Raw genomic sequence first — 27,495 nt, 5'->3', positions numbered from 1 at the left:
AGAGATATTTATGGCGACAGGAGGAGATTACAAACAACAGGCAGGAAAAAGTATCTGCGATTTGTTTGTGTGAAAACCTAGGCAAGAGAAAAGAAGAAAGAAATAATGATTGGTTTTCTTGTGAGCAGTTGAGGTAGGGAAGCCCTTAAATTTTGTTTTGCCATCCTCAGAGGCAAAAAGATCTCCTGAGACAGAAAACCTCAACCATAAGAACATCTTGTCATGTTCTCCAGTGAAGTTACAGCTCAGCCTGACCTCAGGCTGAGACCAATACATGGTCTGCATGCAGTAATCCTTTTCTGTGAAGTCATTTGCCAAACAGACAGTGGGCGCCTTTCCCCATGGCTTTCCTGCAGAACAGAATATGAGAGACCTTGACCCTTGACTAATGCATGCTGGAGAGGCAGGTGTCCAAATCTTAGCTGTCTTATCCAACTGGAAGCTGTAACAATAAATCACATACTCCAGTTTACACCACCAGAGCAAACAAGATAATGGACCTTATACTAGAGATAGATCTGTTGTAATATAGCATTTTGTTTCATCCTGTTCCTGCTGAGAGTAGACAGACAGGCAGCAGAGGAGACACAGCTATACAACTGGCACAGACCTCACGTACTGAGGGAATTTTCCTGTGGGAATCTCCTGCCTGTTTGAGTTCTCTCTATGCTCCATAACCAGTGCAAAGCAAATTTAGCGGAGACCAGAGAATCCATCTTAAAGTGCCTTAGGGGGGACAGAAAATACAGTATAAATGGAACTGCAGCAATGTCTCTTCTAATTCTTGTAATCTGTCACCTAGCTGTGGCAGTGATAGGTACTTTAAAAACCCACAGACAGTCTGAATATGATTTGATCACATTAGTGGTGGCCTATGCATAAGAGATTCAGAGGTTTTATTCAGAAAGGCATTGAAATAAAGATGGTTGTGCTTTCAAATCTCTTTTGTCTGGGAAGAGGTTATCTCCTAAGGCTGGCTTTACTCCTGCCGTTTCTCATTCTTTGCTTTTCTTTACAGATCAGAAATAGAACATGAAATGCCTTGTCTTGCTATTTTCATCATTCTGCAGTCAGTCTCAGCATGAATCTGAGGCTACGAGGGTGGGAGGTGATGAGCTGAGTCAGGTTTGAAATATGGTTCCCTGCACTAGAAGATATAGATGTGGTTTCTGTGTAAGTCACCAGTTCAGGTCTTCTTGGTACAGAAAGGTGATGACTGTTATGCTCTGTGAGAGCTGTTATGCTCTCGTGAATTAGGGTAGAGGGTTTCCATCCACTTACCAGCTAACTTTATGCAGTAGTCTAGGAAGCTGAGAACTGTGTGAATGGAAGCACCAACATGCTGGCTGGGGAAGAGTACACAGGGGAAGTTAGTCCTGTCACTACTTGCATTTTCCTGGCTGTATGGAGTTTTGATATTTTTCATCCTCCATGTTTGAAGTTCTTGGCCTGGTAACCCTCATTAAGTTGAATCAACTATAAAGATAGGAAAGGAGATGAGGGGAAAAATTATTTTCCTTTGATGGAGGGCTTTTATTTCAGATGCAAATCAACAGATTTTTTTCTTTAGCCTCCAAAAACCAGCGAGAATTTAGTGGTCATTTTCACATTTTTAACTGGCATTTTAATTTTCTTCACAAAAACGTTTCAAACATTGAGGATCTCAGTAAATCTCTAAAGCACATGATGAAAAGTGTTCACACAGACCATAAAATTGTAACTCTGGATTTGTACAATTCATGCTTATGGTCAGTCACGTCAAGCTTTAAAGAATCTACCACTTTAGCCATCACAAAAAGGCAGTAAATCTGGATTATGCATTGAAAGTGCTTAGGATGTCTGGGTATTTATACCAATGAAATGCCAAAATATTTTACTGACACTCTCCATTTTTTACATTCTTTTACTAGCAGTTAATTTTTTTATGTGTACGTATATCTTTTAATGCTGACAGATATATTTTGGCTATTATTAGTTTGCAACTGGTTAGGCCTTCTCTCATCAAAACAGGAGTCTGAACAATTTCATGCACCTGGCACCTTGGGCAGAAGACAGTGGAAACCTTACAGATATGTGCATGGCTTGGGCTGAATGTGGTTAGAGCTACCTCTTTGGAAGCTCTCCAAATGTCATACACAGAATTCCTGGCTGTTTCCATAGCAGTGATTCACCGGGGTGCTGCTGCTAAAGAACATCTGTAAGCCCCCAGTGTTCCCAGTTGGGACCAGAGCTGTGAAACCATGAAGGAGAAAGGGGTGACTCAGTTAGGAATCTTTCTTCTGCATCAGAAGCACTTTAAACCACTCGAGGGATGTATACAGATCGAAATATAAACTGAAGTGTCTGTGGGGTGTCCATCATATAGTGCCATTAAGAGAGGTCCAAGTCAACCCTAGTACCCAAAGCAATGCAGTCATGTTAATGTAGTGCTCTCAGCTGGGCTCCTTAGCCTTTATTTTAAATGTATGCAGTGAACACAGATGCATTTATTTCCTGACCCAAATTAGGTTTCTTATCTAATTTTGAAAACCTCTGTATGATACTGCTTGGTGCTACACAGGCACTTTCTACTGGAAGGATGCCAGGAGCAAATTTTATTTACAATAGGAGATCACTTAGAAGAGGCCATATTCCTTTTGGATTGTCAATTAAATCACACAAAACTGGTGCATAAAAGATTTATACATACCTAACTCAGACCAAGCTCACAGAGGCTAAAGGAAGAGTGGAAACATGCTTATGGAGTCCAGATCCAGCCTCAGCCACTTAGTGACCCCACACTCGGAAAATGGTATGGAATTTCTGATGCTGTTTAACCATGGTCTCCCTCCTCCTTCTCAGATCCCAGACTACATGCTTAAAGACATAATTGAATATAAAACATATACTTAATTCCTGGCAGAAAGAGAAACTGCTTTTGGATTTGAAAGGCCAGCTACCCTCTCACCCCATGAGGAAGCTTTGGTTTTATTGTATTGTCTGTTCTCTCCTCTAAACAGCTCTCACTTCCCACTTTGAGTCCTTCTGGCAAGAATTGATATGCTTTTCTTGCTTCAAAAAGGATACCATGAACCTGTCAGCCTTCAAACTGTTTCTCAGCTCACTCTTGCTGTGGTGTCTCTGTGATAAGGTATGAACTCCAATGATTTAAAGATAGTTAATCCACTATGTTTTTGTTGAACTTCCCAAGTATTTACAAATGTTTGGCAGAGCAAGTGAGAAAAACTCAAACAAATTACATTCCTAGGTTTGTATCTCTCTCCAAATATGATATGGTAGTTATGGATGACTTTACTACAAACCCCAAGGAACAGTTTAGGTATCAAGCAGTTTTGGAAAAAAAACCCAGAAACAGAGAGATTATAAGCCATTTGAAAAGTCAACTTCTGCCAGATTATGAGGCCTTGCAGTGAACTCTTTCTTGCTTTTTGTCCTTAACTGCTCCCTTAAATCAAAGATGCTGAAATGAATCAGCAAATCAAATGGCAGATCATGACTGAGGCAGTTTCTCCAGGCAAAGGAGGCCCAGGCAAAGCTGGCCAGGTTTAAGGAGAGGCTTTAGATTTGCCCTGAGGATCTTTCAATACAATGCTGGGCATTGCCACTCAAAAGCCAGAGGGACATTATGTTTACTTAATGTTATATTTCAAAGCAGATGCAGACAGAAGACAACTGTGTTCAAGACCTGCAGTATTACGCAAATGTTTGAATAACAGCATCATGTGCTGCTGACCCTGAGGAGAAGTCTGCTTTAGCAGCAGGAAAGCCACTAATTCTTAGGTGCTGTAGCAACATCAACATCAACAGGCTCATGATGTGGGAAGGCAGCCTTGTGTCCTATCCCAGGGCACTCTGGGCGGCATTAAAAAAAAAAAAATCCGTGCTGTAGCAATGGTATGGAACATAAGGGGGCTTATAAGGGATATTTCTTTATTTATAGGCCATAGCCATACAATCTGAGCCAATATAGATGGCACATACAGCCATGTGGAAGATTTCATTCTTTCCAGCTGGTCCTCATTACCATTTGCTTTCAGTAATTTCAAGGAACACTGTAGCTGCCATTTCCAAGACTCTGTCAGACTTTCTTCCAGAGAGAGGGATTCAGGTGGCTTTAGTTTTTCAATTTTTCTTTTTTCACTAAGAAATCAGACTTCTTCTCATACAGTGTAATAAGGGCACTGTGTCCCCAGGAGGGACTAATTCTCATTTCCTGGCTCAACACTGGAGGTAGGTAACTTACAGAAATAATTCTGCAATCTGCGACTACTGTTGCACACTGGACTGGCACTCTTAGGAGAAGGTTTGGAATTGAATTGCCTATTTACAAAGGAAGCCCAGTGTAGTCAGGACTGGCTTGTTCCATAAAGAGTACAGAAGGACTCCCACAGCACTAGTAAAATAATAGGAAGAGTAACAGGGATTGCTAGAGGAATGAGTCGTGGGCGTGCAGAAAACCCAAAGGAGGCACTGGTTCTGTCAGATGCACAAAGGCAGCTGTCACCTCCTCCCAACGGCCATTCGGGGAGCGGATGGTGAGCAGTGCAAAGACAGCCATCTTGTTTCTACCCAGACTCAAAATCCCTTGTTTGCCAAGTAAGAAGGAACAAAAATGTGTTGAGCAAAAGATTTAATTTCTCAGTGTCTATGGGGAAATCAACAGACAATGGGAAGCAACTTAAAAAGCACATACATGAAAGACTGTTATTTAAAACCAGTTGACATAGTCATTTTCAGTGGAATCTGGCTGGCTGTAGCCAGTATTTAATTCAAAAATTCTTCAGGAATGAAGGTCTTCTGCAGGCCAGCTTTATTTGGCTGGGGTTGGATTTTGCTTTTTCCCACATCCCGCCTGCTGAAGTTAGAGGTTGATGGCAGGGAGCCCAATTCCTCTGCCTCTTCCTGTGCCGGACACAGCCAGCCAGCATCACCTCTTTGTTATTGTCTGCTGCTGTATTCAAGAGAGGCTGGTGTGAGGCAGGGAAGGAACCGATCACCTGATCTCCTTTCTGAGAACAGAGCAAAAAATTATCTGAAGGACAATCCATAAGAAGTCTTAGAAGACTTCTTATGAAGAGCTTAAAGGAACCACGTACAGTTGAGAAAGGGCTATGAATGGTCCCATGGCAGTAACGGCTTTCCTGTTTGATAACCCAGAAGCCATTAAGGGCTGTAAAAAAGAGGCTTTCTCACACAGCAGACAACAGCAGCAAAACAGTTGCTCCTAGAACCAGACATAGAAAGTGAAAATAATGATAATTCCAAAGAACCTTTTTGAGCACTGACCAAAAAAATTTACATAATAATTTTCTACTCCCTAAGAAAAGTACAGTTGAACTAAGGGCACTTAGAAACTCTGCCTTTACAATTGAGGGATACAAAAATTAGTCCTGCTCAGATGTTCAGCGACACATAGCATGTAGAAAATACACAGCAGGCTGGTGTGGTTGAGCTACTCCCACGCAAAGCCTCTAACATGTAAACAGTAAGGTAACCAACCCAAAGCCATCCTTAAATCAATAATACACTCCACCACACTCCCCTCTCTTGTACACCTCACTTGCTTTCATTCTGTCTCCTGGTATGTTCAGCCCAGGTCTGCTAAAACTGAGGTATTGTCTCTTGTTGACTCTGGCAGGCAGGGGGGCAGGGAGCAGCTGATATGGCAACTCCAGATGTGCTTTTTCTATTCTTTCTATTCATGTTCATCAGAAAAACAAAAAGCTCTCAGTTGCCATGGAGACAGTATCTCTGGCACTGATGTACGCAGTGGGCGGCAGCAGCTTCCCGGCTGCAGAGACGCCCAAGAGCCAGTACTTCAGCAAGCTACTCACTGCTGAGCATGCTCTGCAGCAGAGGGTTCAAGCTTGGATGACAGGCAGGACTTCCCCGAGGTGGCCAAGAAAATGAGAAAGTAGTGGATCCAAGGATCCGTGGATTTTGCACCTGAAAAAAAAGTCAAAGTGATCTTAAAGTGAATTTGGAGTCAAGGAGAAGTTGTACAAATCCCTGAGAGGCAGCACACAGAGAAAGCTGGTAGCCTCCTTTGAGATCAAAACATTTTCAGAGAGTTGAATAGTTGTGTTTATAGAGATAATACTAGGAACAGAGTAGATAATAAGCAAGACCTTTTTGCAGAAGGAGATTTTTTTTTCCAGGAAAGCAGTGAAAATTCTATCTTTTGAATCACTCAGAACTTATATCTGCACTCAGTAAAGGAAACGATCCTCTGCTGGTCCCCAGGAGACACATGAAATTAGACCAATTAGGATTTCTCCAGCTCTAAATACAAGGACTGTGCAAAGACATACTTTACCCTTATTATGTTTGAAAGTGAAAATGAATAGTGTCTGCCCCAGCTGAATTAAAATCAGGGCTTGCATTATGTAAAAAAATAGAGAAGATGATCTCTTCTGTCCTTAAAATCTCTGAAAACATGACCAGAGGGTTACCTGATCAACTGGGAATACCTGTTATGGAGACCAATCTTAACAGTGTCCAGTTGATGATATCTCAGAGGACAGTGAGAATAGCAGATAATCTATCTGGTCATGAGTACATTTCATTATACAGGAAAAGAAATTTCACTGAACCAGAGATGTGATCTTGAAAATATGAAACTTCTACCTCTTGTGCATACTGTATTTTCCATATCTGATCACCACTCTTTTCCCAGGCAGATACTGCTAGTGATCAGAGATTATCCAGACTATTTTACAGCCCAGATCTTATAAATGGGCCACTTTCATTTCTGGTGTAAAATGGTACATCCTACTTGAACTCACAGAAACTACCTGAATTATAACAACATTACTCTGACTATTTGGCTCTGAGGTGGGCAGTAGGACAAGGATCCACAAGGTGTACAGAGTAACCTCACTAATAAAGATTAGGCCATGGGATTGCTAGAAGAATTGAGTTGTGGGTTGTCCCATGACATAGAAGTCGATGTGACCTGCTGGATGTGTTCACAAGAACACTGGAAAAGGTCTGGAGTTCTGCCTGCTCTCATCTACATTTTTCTTCCCAAACCAGTTTTGCTTCATTAGTGTTCAAGAAACCGAGAAAGGCTGCTGATAGGAAGAAGCCCTATTAGCAGAGACACCCTCCTGGAGGTGGTAAGGAATAGACATTAGGCTGCTGTCTAAATCATGCAGCAGTCTAGCTGGCCAGGGCTTATTCCTCTTGACATTTGCTTTCTGAGGTACTGCCATCCATATTAGATTCCGTCAAAAAACATTTTTCCACCAAGCTGAGTGGCTTCCTGGGACGTGTGTCACTGCAGGGGGCCACCATGCCCCATCCTTTGTCCTGGAGAGATGACATCCACCCTAACAGCAGGGACTGGTGGGGGTTATAATGCCTTTGTCCAGAAGCATTGGAGATCATTCCCCCATGGAGATACTCTGCATTTGGCTGGCTAAAATGGAACAAATCAATAATTTGCCACTGCAGAGTTAGAAAAGCAGATACTTAGGATGTTTGCTCTGAAGCTATCTAGCTCAGGAGAGTGTTCCCACGGGGGCTCAGATGCAGAGGTGTCTGAGTGGATGATACCTTTTTTAGATGAGTCCAAGGGAAATACATGCTACAGGACGGGGCATGGAGAGTTCAGCAGGTGGTAAGGAGTGACAAACCATTGCTATTTTGGGCACATGATATAGCCAGAAGACTCATCTGGTTTTCAAAACTGAAATTCATTTTCTGGACCTAAAATAATACAAGGCTTTATTGGAGAACCATGTGTTAACTGGTATTTCAATTTGACTGATTTAATTTTGCTTCCTAAATTTTCCATATCATAGATGGTTGGATGCAGCATCCTGCTACTTCAAATGTTGCATAGCATTGCTATGGTCTGTTAAATAACTTCCTTCTTCCTTGCCAGAAATAGCTATGTTTCAATTGTAAGTGAAGAGATCTTAACATTTATAGTTTCTAGAGCTTCTAGTTGGGATTGCTGAAATGTATAAACCTGTTTTGATTTTGCTGTCTGGAGAAGCAGCTGTTAACAAGGAGGAGCATCCAGTGTGGTCAGCTTAGCCACTCCACCAGAACCTGTCAGGTAAAGAACATTGCTGCCCAGCTACTCTCTCCTCAATCCTTTCTGCTGATCTCTGTATTTAGAGAACCTGAAAAACACTACTCTGGAGCCTGAGGAAGACAGGATTCTTCACTAGTGCTGTTGTAAACTGTGTTTTAGGCTCTGTGACAGCATATTGAGCGGGTTTAGACCTTGAGCAAGCTGATGGTGTTCCCCTTTCTTAGTAGTCAGCTCACTCAATAATAATGGAGGCTGAGGGAGCAGTCGGAGTCTGTGGCAGGGTGACTGGGAGGGTATTGCTGCTGGCAGGAGTGTCTGAAGCAGTGAATGTGCCCAGCATGCCAGTGAGCTGTGTTCACTCATCCAAGGGCTGATTTAGCTCGGAGGTTGTTCATGAGACCTTGGCCCCTCTCCAGCTCTAGCCTTTCCCCTTCTCTCAGGAACAGCAGCATGGGTTAAAAGCAGAAGGACTGAAGAAAGCACAGCCTTACTTAATCACACATGGAAATAAAAAAATGTCTACAGCAATATGGGGAATTAAGGGAGAGGAGGTAAAAGGAAGGAGGGAGATAGAAGAGGGAGGGAGGGAGGGAGGGAGGGAGGGAGAAGATGGCAGGGGATCTTTTCCAGCCCTGCTTACAAGGTGCGGGATAATTCATGGCTCTTGTTTACACTGCTCCAGACCACATCACAGACATTCCTGGTTAATGGCTTCCATCTGGAGCAGCCATGTGCTGCCCAGCCTCCCCCTCACCGTGCTGCCAGCAGAGGAGTGTCTCCCTCCAGACCTCCCTCCAGAGACCTCCTACCTCTCATAGACTGCTATCATTGAGGGGATTGCTGCATGCGCCATCCGTCCCCGAGACATTACTGTCACGTTTCCATGACCCAAGATAAGGGGGCTGGGATATACCTCAGACAGCGGAAAGACCTGTTAATGTGGGGCCCAGAGGATGTGCTGGAAATGCAATGCAGGGACACCCAGTCATTCTGCACAAGCTCAGCCTAAGTCCAGAAAGGATTATTAGCTCTGGCTCAGCATCAACTCTGCTGGACCTGGGCTGCTTCCCAACAGGACCACTCAAGTGTCTCCACATTGCGCCTCCCAGCACTCTGGGTTTGGGAGGGTTTATTAGCTTGGGCACAGTGCCAGACATGAGCTGCCTTTCTGCATCTCCATAGTGCTTGAACTGAGTTTCACTGTGCTCAGAGCACAGTGGAAAGACACCTGCTTGACTCCAAGGGAGTCCAGGTCTGGTCAGGCTGGTACTAAGCCAGCCCTGGTGAATCCAGCAGGATTTGTGTGAAATCTCTGACGTATCTTTGCACCATGGTTCCCAGCCCTCACAGCCCCAGCAGCAGGGTCCTGAAACAACCCCACTGGTTCTATCTGGGACGGGTTTATCAGGTTGGGATCTACATTTGGCAGAAGTGGCAAAGCTGCTCAGAGATCTGAACCAGATCTGGAAGCAGCAAGGGCACAGTCACACGGTGTAGCACAAAACCTCTGTTTCTGAGTTCTGCCACACCTGGTGTGGCTCAACTTTCTCTGCATCTGCAGCAAAGACTGAAGTGCAGGGGAAGAGCTGTGTGTGGGCTCCACACCAGAACAGAGAGGATGGTGGAAGTCAAAGGTGCACAGTGGAACTGGAATGGCCAAAGGAGACAGTAGCAAAATCTGTTACAGATCTGAGTGAGCTGCATCCAGAGGGTCAGGCCTTCAGCTGGCCCAGAAAACAGCAAATGCAGCCTGAAAACTGAATTCAGATTATCATGACATGCAGAAAATTCAGTGAAGTTGGACTCGAACCCAGGCTACCAGAGCAGTTAAAAGTTAATTTATTTATTGAGTGTCCTACAAGGTCTTGGAGGTGTGGTCATGGGTTAAAGGGAGAGATATGGGAAGATCAGTTTCTCACTCTGCTCTCTTTGTTTGTGTCATGCTCTCTCTCAAACTCATTCTCTCAGCTAAGCAATACATTCCCAGCATCTGTCGAGTCTGATCTGCTCTAAGCTCCAATGAGAGGCAAAAGAGGAGCTGAGATGGGAATGAAACAGAATCCCGGTCTGTGACGAGGCACTTAGACTCCTCACCACGCCCCATGCGGGTTGCCCTGTCATAAATCATCATTTGTCAAATTCAATAAGAATCCTTAACAGAAAAATGATGCTATCTCCTGGGAGCCTCAAGTGCCTGAAATTTTGCACAGATGTGGAGATACAAAAATATAAGGGAAGAGGGGAGGACGGGGGGAGAAGGAAGGAGGACGGATTTTGCATGGCAGAAAGGGTATTCTTTATCCTCTGCTCTGTTCCCATCCTGTTGCTCTCCACCCCACTGCCACACATGCAGCCATGTCTTCCTGGGAATGCTGCAGACCCAGGTCCTGGCACATCTTTTGCATACTCTAAAAGGAGAAAGCAGGCTGTGTGTGCAATATGGAAAATCCATCTACTTTGGGGGTCACAAGCCTACCACAAAAAGCTTTCCTGCTAGCCCAGAGACATGTGGATGGCAGGAGGCCCCTGGGGAACAGCATCCTGCTTTGGACAGAACAGGTCATGAGGCACTTTCATTAGAAATCATGCTGCTGCCATTTCCACTCCCTGCCAGCAACATGAGAGCTGCAGCCTCAGTTAGACACCCCATGCCTTATTGTGCAACAACAGGAGGCTGGAGAATAGGGCCACTTCAGGGAGTTCAGCTGTGAAATCTCACTCCTCAGTGGAATGTACTGCATTCTGGCCAGAGGCACGGACCAGCATTGTAAGAAAAGGCTGAGTGCAGGCTGCTGCGACCACTGAAGCTTGAAAGCAGGCTCCATTTATGCACATACAGGTTGCATTGCACCATACATTAGCTATGCTTAAAATGCCATGTATAAAAAGGAATATGCAAGTATCCACAACAGCCATTTTGTCTCCACCTCAGGACTGCAGTGCCTGTCTCCAAAATATAAAGCATAAGTCTCTGAAACTGCTTGAGCTGAAGTAGTAGAGGTGACAGACCAGCATCCTCTGCAGATCAGGCACCCATGGGACGCAGATCATGAAAAACCATCATGACCAGCTGAAGCTTTGTCCAGCTGCTCAAAAGGCATCCCAGATTGGGTCCTGCTTAAGTGACACCCACCAGCGTGACTGACATCTGGGCCAGGGAGGATAAAGCAGGCTCAAACAGCCACACTCTGGGGCTTCTGTAAATGAGATGGGCACAAGGAGACAGTTCAGTGCTCCTTGGTTGACGGCAGGCTCACAGGCAGGCCAGGCTGCACAGCTTTCTTTGCACTTGCTCACACACCCTTGTTGTCAATGAATCATTCAGGTCACTGTACACAAATCTCTAACCACCTATCACCATTTATCCTTCTAAGATATATGTGCTACAGAGCAGCCATTTTAGAAAGAGCGTGAAATTTTCTGAAACCTTTTCCAGAGGGTATTTTGAATGCCTCTCCTTGCTGAGCCACACGGCAACCTGGTACCACAAACAAACTGCTGAAGTGACAGAGGGAAAGTATAAAACCACATTAAAATTCCAAATAAATATGAAAAATACCTTCAGTAGATAAATATGCCTTGACTTTGAAGGTCAGAGTATTGATCCATCTGAAGGCTAGGAGCAAGTACTTTGTGCTGCACTTGTGATCCTCCACTTGCAGTTATTATCATTATTGGCATTATTGTCGCAGTAGCAGCACCTCAAGGACCTATTCAGGATCCAGATGCCACTACAAAATAGACACTGAATTCAAATGAAGAGATTTGTGATGGACAGTCTGATTCAAAACAAATCCAAACTCTGTATGACAAAACAAACACAGCAAATCTTTGTGAATCAAGCTCAGTGCCACTGCAGTCAGACTGCTTCCAGCACCCAAGCCAGGATGTTAGAGGGGCTGTAGGTTCTCTGTACAGTATCACAGTCTCTTCTGGAATTGGACTTTTGATAAGCCCATCCTCTGAGCAGCACATAAATCACAGATCTGTGCACTTGAACTACCTTTGGGGATGCTCCTCAACATGCTCCTCTTTCCCATCAAAAAATTCTGCACAAGGAAAAAGAGAGAAACAAGGATATTTGGAACAAGGACCAGCCTCCTGATCCCACCACAGCTCTGACAACATGCCTGATGCCAAGTGGTCCCCAGCAAACAGCCACTCCGCCCATAGACAGGTGGAAGGTACGTGCCTGTGCACTCACTGCAGGCATGCACAGATGGAGAGTCCATGCCCCGAGCCACGGCTCCAAGCAGGCACAGACAAGAGGCCTCGTGCAGCCTCTCCATGCATGGAAGATGTGCCGTGCCTGGCCGGGTGCTGGACCCCACATGCCCTGTGTGTTCAACACACTCACCCCACATGGACCTGCCTTCTGCCCTGGCAGCTGCAGAACGGGACCTGCACTGGAGGCAAACACATTTGTGCCCAGGAGAAATGCAAAAGGACTAATTTTAACCTAGCACACATAAAGAAGAGGAAGAGGGAAGTGCAGAGGGATGAGTTGCAGCAGAAGCAGTGGGAATTCCTGGTAATGGGGTATTTGTTGAGGCAGCTACCTGTGCTGATCACATTTCTCCAACAGTAGTGGGTTAACCTGAGTTAACCCAAGAAAAACTAGCTTGGATGTGCCTCTGTGTTCTGCAAATACACTCCACAAATCCAGTTAGAAGAGTATGCCCAGAGAAACCTCCTGAAAGACAGACTATGCTATTATATAGGTCAGTTATTTCAGACATGGAAATGATTAGCTGAAACTGGGGGGAACTAATCTTAAAGAAGAAATCAAATCAACTTTTCCCCCCACCATAATTCTTTGAAAATAGCTTTGTCACAAGATAAAGCTGACTTCTTTTTTACACCTGCAGGGAGATACCAAACTCAATGACTGCTGGTGTTACAGGTCTGAATCTTGCCCAACTTCAGTCTTAAGCCAAGTAAATTCTGTTTGGTGAAAGAAGTAAATATTTTTCTTTAGACTACCTTCCAAGGAAAGAAAGCTTATGTGAGTGTGCTGCCTACACACCTCTCTCTTTGCTACCCTTTTAACTCTGTGGATTAGTTGCAGTCCAATTCGCAGAACCCTCAGGCAATTAAATCCCAGGAAAAGCCTCATGCAATAAGTTTCATGAAAATGAACGGCTGGATCAAGTACTGCAACCCAAATTAGTGTCTCCACAGAGTTCTGGAAGGGGAGCAAAATCTAACTGCAGCAACTCTGTTAGCAGCCAGCTGACCAGTGAACCTGTACTGGTGCCCAGTCAAAACAGAGGCAACTTCTGTATGTGCAGTCTCCTACCCAAGTGGGGTGTTGTAAAGATGTAGAGATGACATAGGCTACTGTACAAACTAGGGAGTTGTAGGCAATGGGTCAACAGGAGATGAAGCATCACTCATTTACAGAAGATTCCATCAGCAGCACCCATTCAAAGCTGTTTGAAAGTCTGCACTGCCAGAGGCAATCTCAGTGAAGACTAATTGATAAGTTACAGTGTCTGTAACTCTGATATTAATGCAGGAGGGGAAAGAAAAAGAGGTATGCAAATATTTTTCACACATGGTTCTAATTAATGAACACAGTAGTCACACCATACACATACCCATATATCTATGTTCATATCCTTCATTTCTCCTAAGCCCCTAGGGTACCGATAGCAAAAGTTCACAAACACAAAGCAAAGGTCATGATGCTGACAAGATATCTTTATTGCTAGACAACTCCCCAACCCACCCATGATAAATTAAGGCCCTTATTCCTGCTTAACCCATAACCTTTGTAGTAGACCCTGAAGGTCAGCCATGGCAAGTTTTCCAGCCTGGGGGTGGGCGCAGATATGACATCCACACTCAGAGGGGTCCCTTCTCTTCCTATCTAACGTGCAAATCAGTTCACATAGCCTCAGCTGTGTACCCATAGCCCCACACACAGCACAGACACAGAGAATACTTGCACAAATGCACTGCAGTGGAGATAAAGCTAATAGTTTACATGCAAACGCACGCCCAGACATGTGTTCCTTTCTGGAGATGCCCCCTCCCCCTCATGCTTTACACATTATATAAGAATTTTGTTCTGTAGTATGCTCTGAGGAAGGCGGCATTTTGCCAGATTTCAAAATGGCCTCATTTATCACCTAAATCCCCTACGAAAGCTAGGGAATAGGGTTTGTAAAACAGCCCAGATTAATGAGGCTGCATCTACATCTTAATAGCTTTTGTGTGTGCACAGTACTTCAAGCTGTGCTTGTGAGCAGTGAGTATTTCTGTGGTTTATGGACTTTCTTTCTTCATCTTAACAGGTACATCTATGTGTGCTGGTGTTCCTGACTAATGCCCTGTGCCTACACTGCCTGTGCCCAGCACATAAAACCTCCTTCCCCGGCTGTAGCTGGTTATGCTGCATGCAGGTGGAATTCTCCCTGTGAGCACCTCCCAATTTGCAAATGTGATCTGTGTAGGAAACCTTTTTATGCCAGGGCTTTGATATCCATTGATATACTTTTGTGCATGTTAAAGTCACCACTTCAGTGCTGGCTCCTTAGGCAACAGGGGCCTATGTTTCTCCTCTGTGTTAGGGGAATTTCATTTTGATGCTATATATAAGATTTCTGGTGAAGTAATTAACAGAAGCCTCCAGAGGATTCGTTATGAAAACAAGGCACCACGTGCCAGATTCAGAGGAACCTTGTACTCCTTGCAAACTCCTCCAGGCAAGGAAGATATTGCAGCTGCAAAGGGAACATAACCCAAGGCTGGGAACAGCAAGCACCAATGAGGTCCATTTCTCAGTCCTTGAGAACAGCTTTAGCAGAAAGCTGGAAAATGCAGCAAATTGAAAAAGGATGTTCCAGATGGGATCACAAAAGAAAAGGGCATCAGTTCCATTGACAATGAAGATTAATTTTTAAATTACATACCAAAAAACTCTTCCAAGAGCATTTGACCTGTGTCAATCTAGTGACTCCAATCATCCCTTATGTAGGACAGAGGGAACACTCGGAAATTCCCCTTACAGAGTTTACCCTACGGCTCTTTCTTAGCTCCTTCTCCCTGGATTTTTTTCATCATTTCCTTATCCATTTTTCCTTCCATGTCTCTGATGAGGAACTGCTGTTGCTCCCTTCCCTTCCCCCTCCCTCCCCCTGTCTGCTGTCAGCCATTTCACTTGGCTTTTTCTGCTCTTGCATTCACCAGAGCTGAATTCAGTGACAGCCTCTTGGCAATTTCCCTTTGCTGGTGACTCAGGTAATTGGATCTGGTGCCTTGGGGAGCTGCCAAGCATGATGTCACAGCTCTGCAGAAAAAAATACCCTATGTAATTGCTTGATACACTAGCTAATGTCTCATCCCAGTGGAGGGAGGAACTCTTGAGTTTGGGGGTTGCCAAGATTTCAGAGACTCAGGACTCTGTGGTCAAAGTGAATAAAGAATTATCTGTATTTATTGTTTACACATGTTCTTGCTTGTTTACTATGTGCTTATTAACTCTCCCCCGACCACAGAGCGTGAATCTTCGTAATAAATACTGCAGTCTCTTTACAAAAAGGGAAGGACTGCAAACCTTTCATTAAACAAAAGAAAATGGGAATGAAACATCAATACAGTACAAGAATGAACAGCTCCATGCACAATGGTGTAACCCTGCATCAGGGTTTATTCTGCCCTTTAATAACATCTGCGTACCAGCACTTAAATGTACTTGGATCCTTGATTTCTTCCAAGATTGCAGGAAGACATCTGTCTTTTCCTAGCTGCAAGGAATGGATTTGGAGGACAGGCTAGGGATCAGAAGGGATCAGTGTTAGTCTCAGGGTAGATATGAGAAAGTATCTGAAATCCATTAAGTGAAGCAGCAAGATGAGAATGAGCTAATGGGTGATTCTTGCTAACGCAGTAATAAAATGGAACTGAAAGTTTCTGGCTCTTCCCTAAACTGCCCCATCTTGTTTGGAAAAGAAACTCTTGGGAATTTAGTATTCAGAAGAAGTTGACTGTTCCAAGTTCTGCTTTTCAGATGTTTTATGCTGATCTTCCTTCTTTTGTGGACTTAAGGAATCCAGCCAACAAGGATCTGGCGTAGTGAGATGTTTGGGCCTCAGCTCTCTTCCCACAGTTCATCTGCAAGACCGAATCCATTGCTAGAGGTATTGATTGCTGTGCCAAGTAGAGGGAATGGGAGTATGAGAATTCAGAAAGGAAATCTTTGATTCTCTTCACTGCATGAAACATTTTCCCCAAGCAAAATAGGACCTGGCTTTGCTTGCAAATGCCCCAAAAGACCTCACAAGAAAATTGAAGCCTTGTGTAAGATATGATCTACTCTGGATCTCCAGTATGAACACAGGTTAACTGCAAGAGTGTTTTTGTCCTCTCCACTACTGCAGCTGGAGTGATGTTGAATAACCTGGAAGACTTGGCAAGTCCTGAGAGACAATCAATCATTTTTTGATAGGTCACATTTTCCAACTAGAAAAGATCTGTCCTGACTTTCCACCATGCTCTGGCCAATTCAGCAGATGATAATTACTATTCCACTGAGCCGGTTCTCACACAAGCACAAATATCATATTCCTCAGCTCCTTGTCATAGGTGTTTGTTCAGGCAGGTCACCAAATTTGCGTTAGGAGTCCTGCTGTGTTCTCTACCCTTGTATTTCTAATCCTGCCAGTCCAGGCATTCCCCTGGACTTCTGTGGCTTTGATGAAGGGATGAAGTTTCCAAACTTTGCTGCATTAGTCCAGCCCTCCTGGAGTGACTCACTAGTTTAGTTTCCTCTTTAGGTGTTAGACCTGTGCAGTACTGTGGCTGTTCTGGGTGGCTTGGAAATTATTTTGAGAGTGTCTGGAATAAAGGCAAGAGGGTTTCAATTCCCATTTTTCCAGACTCTTGCCTCCTCACACTCTGCCTTCTGATGGCATGCCGTTATATAAGGATCTAAATGGTATCACAGCTGCAGAGACCTGCCATGCAGACAGCACCACTCCACTTCTGGAAAAGGTGTTAGAGGTCTTGCTGGGGAGAAGAGGCCACACTTATCTAGCCTCTCTTTAGGACCTCAGGTATCCACCAATATGTTTAGCTGGCTTGTCCCTGTGACACCACTCAGACCTTGGCAGAACAGCTGATACCAGCAGGATACAGTTCAGCTACCAAGAAAGATTGTCGAATGGAAGCCTCTTCAATTGTTAAGGAATTAGCAATGGCTTTAGAATTTTTTTTTTTTTAAGGGAGGGAAATGCAAATTTTCATCACTTACTTCTCTTATTAGGGCAAGTACTAAGTGGAGAAGCAATATGCTCTAGAGAAGCCATTTGCTGAGAAGTCTCCCTCTGTCCCTCAAGGGACAAGTCTCCCTCACAGCTGCACAGGGATGTCCACTGCCATTTCCAGGACTACACATACAATTGGAAGTGTATCTCCTCAAAAAAATAAAATGTAAAAGCATGTATGATTTGTGACATGAAACACATGTCAGATTTCAGCCTCTCACATTTCCTCCTTGGATTAGCTGAGATGTTCAGTTTAGTCATTCAGATATTTATTGCTTCTGATTTCTCCACTTGAAATTCCCAATCAACCAACAGGAGTTGTGTATTGATATAAGGACTTGGAAGTAACAACTGTCTGTGAATAATATTCATCTGTGTAAAAAAAAAAACACCTCCATATCATGACAAGGCATCAACACAACAGGAAAATATAAACACCTTATTTGGGAGCTGGTGTGAACACAGAGAAAGATAACACTACCAGTAGAGCATGCAAGGGAAAACAAGCTATTCCCAGTGAAAGGAGTGGATCCAAAGGCAGACTGGCTAACTGCCCTCAAAATCACTTTAGGAGACTCCAGTCTGCCAGTCTGAAGACAGGGTGACCATATAGAATGGGGCTCCAAGATCAAATCAACAGATATAGCCAAAAAGAGCAAGCTGACTACATACTCAGCCCTAGGTCAGAGAACAATTACAGCAGCTGACTGCCTCGGCAAGCCCAGAGATCAAAGAACAAAGCATTATTAATTACTGCCATTATAGTCATTAGCATAGTGCCCAGTTGTTCTGGTCATGGACCAGTACCTCACTGTGTTAGCCAGCGTGCAAATAGAAGAAAAGAATGGGCCCTGCCCAAGGAATGCCGAGTTTCAACATTAAATGTGAGCTACAAAAGGAATGAAGGGGACGAAGAAGTGATAGTGTCACAGACAGAGGAAAGATGCTTGGAATCCAGACCAACAACTTGGCTACCACTGAGGTAGCCTCTCAATTACCTGGAAACAAGTAGGTGGCTTAAAGGTCTTTAGTATGCACTCTGGTTCTTTTAATTCACTGAGATGGTTTCTAGAGGTGCCAAATATCCATGGTTTGTCTCCTGAAACAGCAGCTGAAAGCATGTTTTGGTTATTCAGAGTAAAGAGAGGAGAATGAATCTCCACCTGGAAAAAGGCTGATTGGACACTGCAAGGGCTTTGCGATGTCTTCTCCATGCTTTCCTGCCCATGCTGCCTGTTCCAATGCTGCCCATGAGACTAAGACCATGTGTAACATCCCCCTGCAACCAGTGCAATTGCACTACCTGTTCTCAGAGTAGTTCACATGGTTCTCACCTTCTAAAAGCCACATCACACTTGGCACTTCTTCCTCTCAAAGGAGGAAGGCTGAAAAGGCTATTCATCCTTGGGTGGTCCACGACTGGTCTGAGGCACAGCTGGACCTGACAACTGATTCTTAAGAATGAGGATACCAGATACTACTCGCCAACACTGCAGGGATCAGATGAGTGATATGCCCCTGCACTGGAACAACTGTCCCTATGTCACTTCTCTGTCTTTCATCACTGACAACATCCATTCTATTTTTAAAATAACAGCAGTCCATGATCTTCCAAATGTTTCTAGTCAATGTTGTGACTAACAAATGGCGATATTTTTGATCTTCCTCTAGTATACCCCATGAAGAGTTTACAATGTTTCAGACATCAGTTAATGTAATCTCCCCATCTGTAATCTCTCATCTTCCTATCATGGTCCATTACTCCTGTGTCACCAGTGGAGGCGATGATGCCTCATACATAGAATGACCTACTCAGAGCCACAGAGTCAGTCAATGATGACTTTGGAATATGAAAGAAGAAAAGTCTGTCCACACTAGGTCTTCCAGCTCTAGGCAGAATTCTCCCATTCCCATGTGATTCCCTTATAACCACATCTGTGAAAATGTCCTGCTTAAAGCTTCCTTTTAATCTTTCTTCTGATGTTTCTACATTCTTATTTTGTAATGGTCATGCTCACATTTTGTTCATTTTCCCAGTGCTCTCATAACCTCCTCAGATGGAATTTTTTTTTCCCCTTTAAAAAGAGATTCCAGCCACTTCTTGGAACCCTCTGTATTTTATATATCTCTAGATCAGACTGTTAAATAGAGCCTATTCCTCAGTATCTGAATATCTCATAATCTCTTATGTATTCATAATGACAATATCCCATGAAGGAGACAGATACTACTTTCTGCATTTTAAAGTCAAGAAGCAGAGGCACAGAGGGACTAACCGTAACCACTAGCCAGTGCTAAGCATTCATTGAAATAAAAGTCAAGGACTAGAACAATGAGACTATTTCAAATTCTAATATTGCTGTTCATTTTCTAAGACTGCTTTCTGAAATTGTTAAGGCATCAATTCTTCCATCTTTCATCTGCTGTTATAAGGTTGTGTCCATGTAACAAATCTTGAAAGTTACTCCAGGAACAACAGCCTACAGAAAAACTGCACAGAAAGACACTGTCCCTGTGCTTTCCAAACTTTCCAAAATGAGATATCCTAACAGCAAGTAGGAGGATAATTGCTTTAGTATTATTCTCCCCACCGTGGCTCACAAGGAACCCGATTTGGTTATAAGGGCAATGCTGATTTGTGTAATATCTCTCTTGATCAAATACTCATGCTTTCCCCAAATACAGTCTCCAGCTGGCACTGCTGGAATCAAAAAACTCGGCAAAGTGAACCAATAATCTGACCCAGCAAGACATTTCTTGCACTGATACAAAGGTCTGGAAAAGTATAGAAATCTCCATTTCTTTTTAACCATTCTTTATACTGGAACCTTTTTGTTTATATTGGAATAATATTCACCATGTCTCCTTTAACATCCTGAGGTCACCATTGATAACAACGTAGGAACTGCACCTTGGCCTATGCTATGCAATGCATCTGCAGCCATTCTTTGTATGGGCAGTCCCAAAGGAAGGGCTGTACACTCTCCTTCCTTCAAAGACTGCAGGTACCATCCCTAAATGATCCGTTGCCTTGCCTAGACATCAGAGTATCTCCAGCACAGGTACATAATTAAAACACATCAGTGTATCTGTGTTAGTTTATGGGATAAAAATGAGAAGCCAGATGTCTACCTAAGGAAGTACTTAAAGACCACTTGGTCTGGTTAGATGAGTGAAAATGATTATGTATGCCTGGAAACAAGGCTATTAAAAGGAAGAATGAGGAACTTTCTGAGGCTGGCAAAACTCCTGACTGGCCACCTACCCAAAAGATCATTTAACTGCTCACCTCATGCACTTCACAAATAAACAGAGCAGCATACCAAAGGGAATTTCATCCTCTGGTATTTCATTTCACCCACTCAGAAATACACCTTACAAAGAAGCAAATTGCCCTCTTGGTAAAATATGGAAGATGCCTAAGTGACCAATTTAGGCGGTGTCCTGAGGTTTAGAAAGCTAATGTTAGGCATGATGCATGCCACCCTGAATCTTTCATTTTGATTTCTGTTCAATAAGCTTCAGAATACCAAGATAATTCTAGTGCACTGGAGAATACAACCTGATGTGTGCAAATATTTACAAAGCTAAGTAATATTGCTGTAGTGTTCTGGGCTTCTTAACCTGGCATTAGCTCTGTGAAACTGGGAAACAGTGAAGTATAAAAAGAAGGTGACACAACTGATACCAAGCAAAGTGACAGCAAGGAATATCTTGTACCACTGAAAACAGTAATGTTGGTTTCAATGCATTTACAAATTTGGTTGGTAAGGTAACTGGTACTGGTACAATATATTTAGGTTTCTGTGAGGCAGCTGACATTGTCTTTTCTGGCCTTTGATTAAAAAAAAATCACTACACAAATCAATGTTGCCCTTACTAAACAAATTCAATTCCCACTCAACTGATGCTCTATTAAAAAGTAATTGTAAATGGAGGATTATCATTATATGTGACTTACTCTACTGAGCACATAAGAAATCTGTTTTGAGTGGAAAAATATTCAATATATCTATTAATTAACTAAAAGGAAAACAGAACATCCCTTTTTGTGACAGAAGACCTGGCAATAAAATAAATAATGATGGGTAGTGGTAATTATAAAGATCAACCTGGAGATCTTTGTAAGGTGGGCTTATCCAAACAACACATGTCTGATTCCAGTCAAGTACAAAGTCATAGAACTAGCACAAGAGCTTCCAAAATGGGAGTGTCTCCAGGACTGCAGGGATCTGGAAAAATATTCTGAGATGGTGAGAGGAATCCAAATACACACATCTGAAGGAAGCATGCTGATCAGCTGGAAAAGGTTCTGAAGCAAGATACCGAAACAAATGGAAGCCATAAAATATATCCCTCTATAACAGATTAGAATGCCTAATCTGTTTATTTAACATAGTTTGTTTACAGTCTTTAAGTAGATATATACAGAAAAGGGTTTTGACAGTACTTGACTGTATTGCTTTTAAGGAAAAAGGTGTATCAATATTTGGTGGTTTGAATCAGACATAAGAAAGATTTAGATGAATACAAAAAAAATTTTACAGTAAGGTCAATTATCTTGTCTGGGATGCAGAAGAAATTCTGCTCTTGGAGATATTTAACTCAATAGAGAGTGTAAAAACATGGTCCCACTCAGCCCTTGATCATTCCTTACACAACTGATCCAGAAACATCTGCTGAGGATCTATGGTTTGAGCTACACCCAGCACAAAATGACCTGTATGATCTTTATGTTCTTCAGCAGGTCACTTGTGGAACAGTTTGTGTCAAGGGGCCCAGGGAAAGGGGTGGGAGTTGAGTGTCCTCGTGCCACTGGCTCACTAAGTTGAACAGGGACTCAGAATAGAGGGATATTGAACTCAGGAGAACACAACACTGTCAGAAAACAGACCGATCCCCTCTCCTTCCTTGGACTTCACTGCACAGCCTCTCTCTAGCTTGATTAATCCCTGCCTATCCTGAACCACTGCCACAGCCCAGCTATCATGGATGTGATGGAGGTACAAAGCAGAGCAACACCCAGCTCACTCCCTTACATACACTGCCTTACCAGAGTGGGTAACCGTGTTCATTAGTAAGATCATCCAGCACAACTATGTGTGCAGTAGTGAGAGAGAAATTCTACAAAGTCTTTCTGATCTTTTAATAGGAGCCGCTGGAGTAAGTGAATAATGACCCTTATCTTAAGGCAAGCCCTGCATACCCATGACTGTGCACAATGTGTGTGGAGAAGAAGGTGACAGAAGTGCAAAGCCTCTGACTTGTGGCTTTTCCACAGCCAGGATTTGTGCCCTTATTCACTGGGAGGATGACATGCGACCCCTGCAGCCATGGTGTCACAGGGAAACTACCAAGGAGGGAAAGTACAAAAACTGCTGTATGGCAATGCATCAAATATTTGAAAGTATCACTAAGGGGATGGCAGTACTAAAGGTGTCAGCAGTTCTTTACTTGTGTCAAGGGAGAATATCTGTGTATACTTGTGTGACTGTCCTCTCTGAATATATGATAAGCGTATAATGTGAGACGGAGGGGGGTATGTATATGCAGGGATTTTTTTGCTGCTTTTGTGTTTTATAGAACCTGACTATAACACCCATGACTGCCAATTTAAAACGACTCCAAGTCAGACACCACAAGACCCATTGAAATTAATTTTTACATCACTCTGATTCTGGGATTTGATTTAGGCTGGGCTTTTCTTTTAACTGTTATTGCTGTTGCTATCACAAGCTCCAGCCCACATATTCTCGTTTAGTCTTGTGGGACACATGGCACTCAAAATATGGTAAGTGTGTGCCTACAGGATACTTTTACTGAACCAGATTTTGGCCATTACTTCATTTACCATAAACTTACAAATTCTGATCTTTGAGTAGGACCAGCACAGACCTGGGGGCTTCTTTTAAAATCCTAGCCACCCCTTTGACAGCAAACAGCTTACTGAGAACTTCTTCAAAAATGTGTCTCCACAAATTGTGCTTCTATTTCATGATGATTTAGTTTACCTCACATTTCTGCCATATCCTTAGACAAAGGTTAAATGAGACATTGAAATCCTTACTGAAATCCAGACATAAATACCTATTATTTTGCCATTCACTGTTAGGCAGTTACCCTGTCAAAAAGGGATTTAGATTGTTTTAACATTATTTTTTCTTAACAAATGAAGCCAGGTTGTCCTAGATTACTTTTAGGTAATCCTTTAGGTGCTTAGGAATTGATCATTTGATAATTTATTCCAGTGTGCTTTCAGATATTAAAGCTAGCTGACTCACAATGTCAAAGTCTGGACGTTGTATTGTGTTATGTAATAATGGTTTGTTCCTTTTTCCCTCTGTTTTTTGAAAAAAATGTTATGTCACAAGTTTATCCCTGCCCCTCTTTGCTGTCAATCCTCCTGTGCCCTTCCCAGTCTCCTCCCCTGAGTCCTGTCTGTCATTCAATTGCTCCCTTTTGCTTCTAGAAAGTTCGTGGAAGGGCGTCGAATGAGGAACAGAGGAAGTTCCTCCCCTTGTTTTTCTTATTGGATCCCCTGACAGTCCCTCTGACCCTAATCAACTCCTGCTTTGTTCCCTATTGGTTGATGGTTTGATCCCTCCTTCTGTACCTCCCCCGTTTATAAGCTGCTGTCTCCCTAGTCTAAGTGCTCAGCTGGAGCAGCATCCCTGAGACTCGGAGCCCCATCTGGGACTGCATAAAGGTCTTGGACTTTGCCCTCCAGCTGAGCCAGACTCCTTCCTTTGCCATCGTCGCAGGCTTCTCCCATGACCAAGGGAAGGTTCCCTTAGCCACTCCTCTGGTTCCTAAGATCCAGCGGAGTGTTCCCCGCATCTCTGCGGTGTCAGGCTAGCCCAGGTGGATGGAGACGCTGCTCCGTGAAGGACACCGCGACATCTGCTTTTACCCCTTTTCAAGATGGTTGCTTCCTTGCCTTCTGTTAATTCTCTTTAACCTCTCCATACAAGTATTAATGCTGAGCAAGCACTTAAGTACTCTGCTCAACAGTGATGTGATCAACCAGTACCTCATGACCCACTGTGAGGAACCCCATGTTAATACATTCCCTACTTGGAACCCTGTTGTGTATTACTGAACCCTTTGAGTTACTCTGCCTTCAGAAACATGTTTTTGCTCATTTACTTCAGAACAATAGTTAAGGTTTTCAATTTTTTTTCGAAATGTAATGCAATACAGTCTGTAAAACTAGATTTTGCTATTGCTAAAATTCACCAAAGCACTTTGCAATTGAACCCTTTCTGAGAAATGGGGATGCACCCTGATTTTGCAAGTGGACTACCTTATATAAGGAAGAGGGAAAGAAAGTGGACTGTAATATAGTATAGCAGAGACAGAAAGAGATGGTTCTACCATAGATGAAATAAAACCTGCCAGTAGTTTATACAAAGAAAATCTAGGGAAGTATTTGTCTGTTGGTAAGGCTGAAGTGGTACAAACAGCACTGTCAGGCTTGCTCTGCGTCAGAAGCTGGACAATGGAATGTAACAGTGACTGAGATATCATTAAAGGTTTGCACTATAAAATGATAGTAGATATGTGTGCTTTATTTAGATTTTTATGATTTAAATGTAATTGATGTGTTCTAGTATCACAAACCAATTAATGACTAACTACACTTTTTTAAACTTTTATGACACTGACACTAAAGCATGACACTTCCATGAATTACAATCCTATTGAGTCTTTTGGACTAAAGGTTTGTGGGCCTTCAAAAGCATCTACATGGGAATGGGGACTTCTCTACCCATGACAGACTCCTTACACTGACAATAGTATAATCTCACAGTGGTCCTGAGATTGTTCAGTATCTGTGGATATCAGAGTTGTTTAGTATTGGTGACCTTTGGAAGAGTGTATTATTACAGTAATTTTAAAGCTTCAGAATAGAAATATCAGAAAGGCTAAAACTTACATGCCATAAAAAGCTTATGATTTGGGGTGCAATGCCACATGGAATCCCTGCTGCCATCCAGTCAAATGCTCTCATGAATGACATTAGAAAACAGCTGCAAACCCCCTGGTACAGGACTTTTGTTTATGTACCGCACAGAGCTAGACTGCCCTAAGCTGTATAAGCAGACACATCACCTATATAAGCATCTCTCTTTGTACTGCATGGAATTCCTTTCTCCATATGCTCACAAACTCTTGCTAGAGTATCTAAGAGCATAACAATGCATGGCATCCTACTGGGCTGATTCTCTTTCCCACGTCTCAGGAAAGGTAAAACCTTTTTCTTCATTGTAACTGATTTAATTGTATTTTCAAGCTGCTTCTTTCCTCACTCCCTCTCTCTCACTGTTTTAGCTCTTTTCTCGTGCTTTCTTTTCATCTCTTGTTTCTTTCGTCTTCTTGTCTTTTCTCTGCTGTTTTCAGATCTGTCTTCAGTAAAGCCAAAGAAAGGAGATTTGTATCTTCAAGCAGAGTGATCTGTAAAGCCACAACCCTGCTTACAGAATGCCTTGTCTTTCATTATCCTAAGGTTCAGAAGAACAGTACTATCGACATGCAAAGAAAGAGGCTTTTCTAATATATTCTTGGATAGTTTCACAGGCAGCCTTGAAAATAAACATAAAGACCTAGAATTGATGTAGAAGGTAGTGGAGGAAGGCTGAAGCCTTCTGGGGCTCTTCACATGACTTCTCTGAAGGCAGAGGAAGCAGCTATCCTTGTCCATATCGGATGAACAAACATTCTTATAAGGAGGAAGGATCCATTTCAAAGGCTCTGTAATTATCACTGGTGTCTGGAGTAAGAAAGGCTCCAGAGGCTAGATGGAGCTTGAAGCTAGCACTTCAGGCAAGCCCAGGAGAACGAATACAGGGCTACCAGCACTCTTTATACTACAACCAAACCTGAACCTCTGCTGAGGACTGTCCTATTTCACCTGATTTCAGTGACAAACAGGTGTATGGGAGCATCTCTTCATGGGCCACTTTACTATCTTGTTTGAATGTGGGAGGTTCAACACCAATTAGCAGCTTGGAAGATCTGATTGCTCCAGAGACAGTATTTATAGGGACTGGCTGAACAACAGTATGGCTCAGAACGGAGTGGAGCTTGACCTCTTCTTCAAAGCCAGTGTTAAGACTTCCTGTCATCTGCAGCTAAGCTGCTCCTAGGCATCCCTTGTCATCCATCCCAGCCACAGAAGAGATGTGTCTCAAATAGAAGTGGTTACTGATGCTTTACAACAGATCTAAGGGGTCTTATGATACCAAAATGCCCTAAATTGGAGAATGGGGGATGATGCGTAGCGTATTAGGCCAGAGTGTACTCTCTCATTGTATTGGTGGTGGTGAGCTTCTGAAAGCAATACCCAACAGACTTCCCTGTACTCTGAAGCGCTATTCACTCTAGGGGCATAAAATCACTCTTGGTTAACAAAAGAGTGATTCAGATGTTGTAACTGCAGAATTTTTTAAGCACAGCATGCCTGTAACTTCATGGAGTGGAAAGATGAGCTTCATCATACATGTCTCTCACCACCCATGCAGGCATACCATCAGACCACAAGCCAAAAGCAGCTTCTGAGTCTGCGTATGCAAGTAATTAGAAACTTCAAGTGTAGTGCTTTTTTCCTCTCTGTTTTCTATAATACCTAAACCACCTTATAAATTAAAGCTAGAAAATTTGTATCTGATCCCATTTAAACTGTTCCTTTACAATCAGTATTCAGTGGCTTCTTCTAGTCCCCAAGCACTTTTTTCGTAGCAGTTTTGTTGCGTCCTTAAGGCTTTTCTTGTATTTGGTGGGATGGAGATTGCCCACATCCACTTGGAGCAATTTTTGTTTCTGTATTGATGTGTATATGATTTCTTATCATCTTTCTCAAAACAGTTAACAGGTAAGTTTACTCATGTCTGCAGTTGGCTACACCTTATATTTGTCTCGATAAACAAATTCCATATGCTGAGGGACTACCTCTGTGTTGATTTAGCCAGAAGTAGATTTAAATGTGCTACTGACCTTATGCTATAGTTATAGCTCCTTCTTGGAAATAGCCACAGGTGCCTATTTTCTTCTGCAAAAAGGAGCTATTGAGTTGAAAACTGCCTTTTTAAGGATCTCAGAAACTCCCTCCTTCCTGACCTGAAACTGCCCTAAAATTTAGTTGGTTTACTTGTTTGTGAAAAACACCTCCTGCCATGCTGGCCA

The 27,495-nt window shown here is 43.0% G+C and overlaps 1 long non-coding RNA gene across 1 annotated transcript in view; it reads right to left on the bottom strand.

Moving 5' to 3' along the window:
- Nucleotides 1–27,495, bottom strand: part of LOC310910843 — a 75,377-nt gene that overhangs the window by 6,427 nt on the left and 41,455 nt on the right. Inside the window, exons 2-3 of the long non-coding RNA XR_014590407.1 lie at nucleotides 2,690–2,856; nucleotides 1,282–1,476 (exon numbers count right to left, since the gene is read on the bottom strand). This is a non-coding gene — a long non-coding RNA (uncharacterized lncRNA). The remainder of the gene's footprint in view (nucleotides 1–1,281; nucleotides 1,477–2,689; nucleotides 2,857–27,495) is intronic.

The sequence above is a fragment of the Zosterops lateralis genome, assembly GCF_965231275.1.
Source record: "Zosterops lateralis genome assembly, chromosome: 6".
Taxonomy (NCBI): Eukaryota; Metazoa; Chordata; class Aves; order Passeriformes; family Zosteropidae; genus Zosterops; species Zosterops lateralis.
The sequence above is the reverse complement of the archived record's forward strand: the minus strand, read 5'-3'. Positions and strand labels throughout refer to the sequence as shown.